This window comes from Podarcis erhardii (genome assembly GCF_964252035.2).
Source record: "Podarcis erhardii genome assembly, chromosome: 16".
Taxonomy (NCBI): domain Eukaryota; kingdom Metazoa; phylum Chordata; class Lepidosauria; order Squamata; family Lacertidae; genus Podarcis; species Podarcis erhardii.
In genome coordinates, this window is record NC_138514.1 from 25,312,171 (window position 1) to 25,318,708 (window position 6,538).

Below are 6,538 nucleotides of genomic sequence, written 5' to 3' on the forward strand. Positions count from 1 at the left end.
TCTCTCCCCCCCCCCACATAAATATTCTCTAAGCATTGCTTCCTTGGACCGTGCGGGGGGGGCAGAACCATCCTGGCTAGCAGCCATCAGTAGCCCTTTTCTCCTCCTCCATGAATTTGTCGAATCCTCTTTTAGAGCCATCGAAGTTGGTGGCCATTACTGCCTCCGGTGGGAGGGAGTTCCACAGTTTAACGATGCGCTGTCCTTTCTTCTGTCCTGAATCTTCCAACATCCCATTGTCATTGGATGACCACCAGTTCTAGGGGTAGGAGGGAGGAAAGCTTTTCTCTATCCACTTCCTCCACACCAGGCATAATTTTAATCTGATTTGAACTGATTTTATAATGAAGTGATTTTAGAATGTTGTATATTTTACTGTTGTTAGCCGCTTTGAGCCCAGCTTTGGCTGGGGAGGGCAGGATATAAATAAAAATTTATTATTATTATTAAGCTTCTGTGAAGTCACCTCATATTTGCCTTTTCTCTGAACTGAAAAGTCCCAAATGCTGCAACCCTTCTTCATAGGGGAATCTCCTTGACCGTGTCTCATTTCTGGGTGAAAATCTGCAGAGGGCCAACTGAGGCAAACCTTTCATTATTATTTTTTAAATAATATTTATTAAAGTTTCAAAAAAGTTACAAGAATAAGAAAAAAAAGAGAAAAAGAAGCAAAAAATACAAAATACAAAAAAAACAATTAAAAACAAATCAACCTTTCCATGTCTTGACTTTCATTTACTTGTTTCCCTGACCTCCTCACACCTCCCTTCTTTGTATTCTAGTTCAATTAGTTATTTCAGCAAATCCTTTCCATAACTGAGGCAAATCTTTCAGAAGCCCCATGCTAGAGATAGAATTGCTTCTTAAGGGCAACAGTTTCTCAGCGAACCATTATGGTTTCTGCTTATCTGCACACACAAAAAGAAAGGGAAAAGAATCTGAATTCAAAATTACAAGTGATAGGTCATGATAAGATTGAGGTGCTTCAAATAAAACAAGGTGTAAAGGGATTAAATTGGCCTAGCTGATACTTTACTACAGAGTGGGGTGTTTATTTTAATCAGAGGGCAACATTCCATCATTGGCAAGCTTTCTGGGGCCACATTGCAACAGCGGCCAGAGCCAGGCAGAACAATGGATGCCATGCTTGCCTTTCGCACGGCTGGCTACATTTCGGCCATGCAGATTTATTTATAAACACAGAGACACATTTATTTATTTATTTGCTGCTTAATATTTCAAATCTCTCTCTCTCTCTCTCTCTCCATCCAGGCAAGCAAGAGGCAGGATCGCAGCTCAAGAACTCACGCCAGCCAGTCAAAAATCAAGAAAGGGGCAGATCAGGGATTGGTGAAGGGTGTGGGGTCTGGGGAGGCTCTCAAGGGCCAGATAAAGAGATCTGCAGGGCCACATTCTTTCTTGCCTGAACAAGAGTTCAGGCTTCTGAACTTTTTTATATATAAAAAAGCATGTGATTTTGAGATTTTGCTTAGAATTTGCGTTCTAAGATTGTACTGGGATTCTGAACCTTACAGACTAGTCATTTCTCTCTCCCTGCGTATTTCCCAAAGCGAGTCCTCACTTAATTTGGCCTAAAACAACAATAAAAAGGGAAAATCTGTGGCAAATGTGGATTGGCCAGAGTCCATCTGTAAGGGGTTTTGAGAGAAAGATGGAAAAAAGAACCCCCATAAAATTAGCAGGATTTCCCTGGGTAGCCCTGAACATTTTTAATGAGCAAAGGTTCTGCATTTCAGGCAGGACCAAAGAAATATGCAGGAAGGAATCTTGGCTTTGGCTAAACAGCCCCAAAGAGGAGCAAGTGAGCAACAGAGTCAGGGCAGAAGCAAAGGCAGCAAAGAAAATATTCTGCATACTGCATTATGTTGGGATGCCCTGCCATCGGCTGTGGTCCCTGGCCTCCAGGAAAGAGCTGAGACACATACAGGACTGTCAAGAGAAAAAGACGAGGAGAGACGCCTCCGTGGCAACGAGGGATGGATGGATCGGACAATGTTGACTTATTTATTTATAAGAATACAGTGGTACCTCTGGATGTAAACAGGATCCGTTCCGGAGCCCCATTCACATCCTGAAGCGAATGCAACCCACGTCTGCGTGTGCGCAGGTCGCGATTCGCCGCTTCTGCGCATGCACGTGACATCATTTTGACTATCTGTGCATGCGCAAGTGGCAAAACCCAGAAGTAACATGCTCCGTTACTTCCGGGTCGCCGCGGAGCGCAACCCGAAAATATTCATCCTGAAGCTACTTCAACCTGAGGTATAACTGTATTTGTATACAGTGGTACCTCAGGTTACATACGCTTCAGGTTACAGACTCCGCTAACCCAGAAATAGTACCTCGAGTTAAGAACTTTGTTTCAGGATGGGAACAGAAATTGTGCTCCGGCGGTGCGGCAACAGTGGGAGGCCCCATTAGCTAAAGTGGTGCTTCAGGTTAAGAACAGTTTCAGCTTAAGAACCGACCTCCGGAACGAATTAAGTACTTAACCTGAGGTACCACTGTACTGCTGTGTCATATAAGATGTATCAAAGCAGTTTACAGCAACAAAAACATATAAGAATATAATAAAGACCATTAAACAGATAAAGACAGACATCAATTAATCACTGTGTGGGAAGATGTATTCTTAACTGCCAGCACAGACAAAAAATGGTTTCCAGCAGGTATTTACCTGCTGAATCGCTAGTGGCAGGGAGTTCCACAGAACTGGGCCATGCACACAATTTCATCTTGTTGTCAGTGAGTGAACTGGGATATGAGTTCAAGCAGTCCCCAAGATACCCTGGGACAAAGCTGAAAAGCCCATGTAGTTCAGCGGCAGAACATCTGCTCAGCGTGCCCTGGATTCAATATCTGGCATCTTCAGGTAGGAATGCCCCATCAGTGGTGCCAACTAAAGCAATATATGCAAATTTTCCCAATTTGCATAATTTATACAGGGTGCAGAATTCCAGGGTGGGGCGGAATGTTTACTACAGTTATGACCACAGCTCAGCCCATCCCACAATTGCACACTGGCTGGAAAGGGAGACAGGGTGGGGGTGGGGAGGGCAGACGGAATGGGTGTTTGGGGAAATCAAGGAAGGAATTTGGATGTTTTTTGGGAAATGGAGCCACTCGACTCAAGAGAGGCAGATGGGAATGATTAGGCTGCCCTGACTCCCTCCCTTCTTCCACCCCGCCAAACCTTCCTGAACAATTCAAATCAAACGCAATGGATGCCGCTGATTGCTCAGCTTTTTGGGAAAGGGCTCCGATGGCACCGTCTCTCACACTCGGGATATTTATGAACAATTGTCAGCAAGATCGCATTCCACATTTGATTTCTCATCACGAGGACACGGCTGTTGGATCACGAAGCCAGGCTCCGTTGCCCAGGGGTGCACAGAGGACAACGGCCTCTGCTGGCTTATATAATCCTAAAGCTGTAGGTTTGGAAGGGAACCCCAAGGCTCATCTAGTCAAACGCTCTGCAATGCAGAAATCACAGCTCAAGAATCTGTTATGTGCTGAGTTGAATAAGATTCAGAATGCAGCAGTCTGATTGGTCCTAGAACAATAGGGTCCAGAATGCAGCAGTCTGATTGGTCCACAGGAGCCACCCAATCCAGCTCCAGGTGGAAGTGAATCTGCAACCTGATTGGCCTACAGGAGAATCCCGGAATTAGCCAATCACGTGGGGCCCATTATGTAAGTAATGTATATAAAGCAGACATTCTGAGGGAACCTCCATTCCTCCTCACCACTATGAGCTGAATAAAGAGCATGAAATCCACTCTCGACTCCGAGTATATCTGATTCCTATTGTTCTAGGACCAATCAGACTGCTGCATTTTGGATCCTATTCAACTCAGTACATAACAGAATCCTTGACAGGTGGCCATCCAACCTCTGCTTCAAAACTTCCAGGGAAAGAGAGGTTTTTCACCTTCTGAGATTGTCCATTCTACTGTTGAGCAGCTCCTAACCTCTGAAAGTTCTTCCTAGTGTTTGGTCAGAATTTCCTTTTCGGTCATTTGATTTGGTCAATCTTTCATTTCAGTTCTATGCGTGGGCTCTGTGCCACTGAATAGGATGGATTTTCAGCTGTGATTCCTGCGTTTCAGGGAGTTGCACTAGACGGCTCCACAGTTGTATGATTCTTCGACTCCCATCGTGGGGAAGAACATGACGGGGAATTCTGGTTTGAGACAGATATGTGGAGCAATCTCAAGAACTGACCTAGTTTCGATGCAGGAGGCATTCAAACTCTCCCAGTCCTATCAGAAACCCAGCGTGGGACCGTCATTTTACATTTGCTGCCGCTGCTGAGATGGAAATCCTGCGGCTTCTTCTCATTATTTCTGGCAAGGAAAAGAATAAAACAAATGCAAAGTATAAAATCTAAGATAACTTCAGCAGGCCTGAATCAGGAGAAATATTTTCAGACCTTTTGTCAAATGTATTTGAACACTCCAAGATTTAAACTTAATACAGTGGTACCTCAGGTTACATACGCTTCAAGTTACATACGCTTCAGGTTACAGACTCCGCTAACCCAGAAATAGTACCTCAGGTTAAGCACTTTGCTTCAGGATGAGAACAGAAATCCGGCTCTGGCGGCACGGCAGCAGCAGGAGGCCCCATTAGCTAAAGTGGTGCTTCAGGTTAAGAACAGTTTCAGGTTAAGTACAGACCTCCGGAACGAAGTAAGTACTTAACCTGAGGTACCCCTGTATGTTAAGTTGGAATCAGACAAATTCTGGAGACGCAGATCGAGTAAAGCAGACCACATACACCCCTTTTGGAACTGCTCTCAAAACGTTTTGGAAATATGTGCAGGCTAATATTTCGGACATCTTAGGATATCATAGAACGGTAGAGTTGGAAGGGACATGGGGGGGTCGTAGTCTAGTCCAGCCCCCTGCAGATACCCACAGAATGTAAAACACTGTACTGCTATTGGGCTCCCTGAAGGATATTGTCCTGGAAAATGACCAAGAAATAGTATATCTCATACTGTATGTGAATGGTTAGAGAAGATCTGGCTTATATGAAGAATGATTACATTTAGACTGTAAAATGAGCCTCCTGGATCAGGCCGATGACTCATTTAGTCCAGGAACCTGTTCTCACAGCGGCCAACCAGATGCCCTTAATGGGAAGCTCACAAGCAGGATTCAAACACAAGAGCCCTCTCCCCTCCTGCGGTTTCCAGGAACTGGTATTCAGAAGCATTGCTGCCTCTGACTGTGGAGCCAAAGCAAAGCACACATGGCTAGTAGCATCCATGGGTAGCCATGAATTTATCTAATCCTCTTTTAAAGCCATCCAAGTTGGTCGCCATCCCTGCCTCCTGTGGGAGGGAGTTCCACAGGTTAACAATGTGCTGAGTGAAAAAAGAACTCTCTTTTATCTGTCCTGAATCTTCCAACATTCAGCTTCCTTGCATGTCTACGAGTCCAAGTGTTATGAGAGAGGAGGGGAAGCCTCTCCACTATCCATCTTCTCCATGCCAAGCTATCATTTTATTAACTTCTATCATGTCACCTCTTACTTAATAAATTATTACAAAGGAATACATATAAACCAACCTAAGAGGTCCACAGAAAAAAAGTTTCTTTATATTCAGTATAATGTTTTGGAATGAGTCTAAAAATAGTGTTTCATCTCATGCTGCCTTCAATGTGTTGGAATACTGTATTTGTCCATAGATTTCTTTATTTACTTTATTGGAGAAAGATTTTTTTTTATGCTCAAAGCCAAGTTCTCCCACTTGTCATGAAAGGTCATGGACTGGGCTTGGTGCGTCCCTAGTGTTTGAAGATGCCCTGAAAAAAATTAGATTTTATTGGGGGGGGGAATAGGGGTCCTGGATGGGTGCAGAGTTTGTTATCTTGGAGGGGCCTCCTAATACAGTCGTACCTTGGTTGACGAACGCCTTGCAACTCGGAACGTTTTGGCTCCCAAACGCCACAAACCCAGAAGTAATTGTTCTGGTTTAAAAACGTTCTTTGGAACCCGAACGTTCATCACGTCTTCTGATTGGCTACAGGAGCTCCCTGCAGCCAATCAGAAGCCACGCCTTGGTTCCTGAACACTTTGGAAGTTGAATGTACGTCTGGAACGGATTCCGTTTGACTTCCGATGTACCACTGTATTATGGTCGTCTCCCCTCAAAAAGGATATCGTAGAGCTTGAAACTGCAAGAAGATCAAACCTATCCATTCTTAAGAAAATCAGCCCTGAGTGCTCACTGGAAGGACAGATCCTGAAGCTGAGGCTCCAATACTTTGGCCACCTCATGAGAAGAGAAGACTCCCTGGAAAAGACCCTGATGTTGGGAAAGATGGAGGGCACAAGGAGAAGGGGACGACAGAGGATGAAATGGTTGGATAGTGTTCTCGAAGCTACCAGCATGAGTTTGACCAGGCTGCGGGAGGCAGTGGAGGACAGGGGTGCCTGGTGTGCTCTGGTCCATGGGGTCATGAAGAGTCGGACATGACTAAACGACTAAACAACAACAGAGCTT

General features: G+C 44.7%; 1 long non-coding RNA gene across 1 annotated transcript; it reads right to left on the reverse strand.

Annotated features, from left to right (window-relative positions):
• Positions 1-466: 466 nt before the first annotated feature.
• LOC309331560 lies at positions 467-4,678 on the reverse strand. The gene is made up of 3 exons (XR_014151895.1): positions 4,249-4,678; positions 2,699-2,809; positions 467-564 (listed from the first exon to the last, which is right to left on the reverse strand). It is a non-coding gene; the product is annotated as an uncharacterized lncRNA (long non-coding RNA).
• Between the last annotated feature and the right edge of the window lie 1,860 nt (positions 4,679-6,538).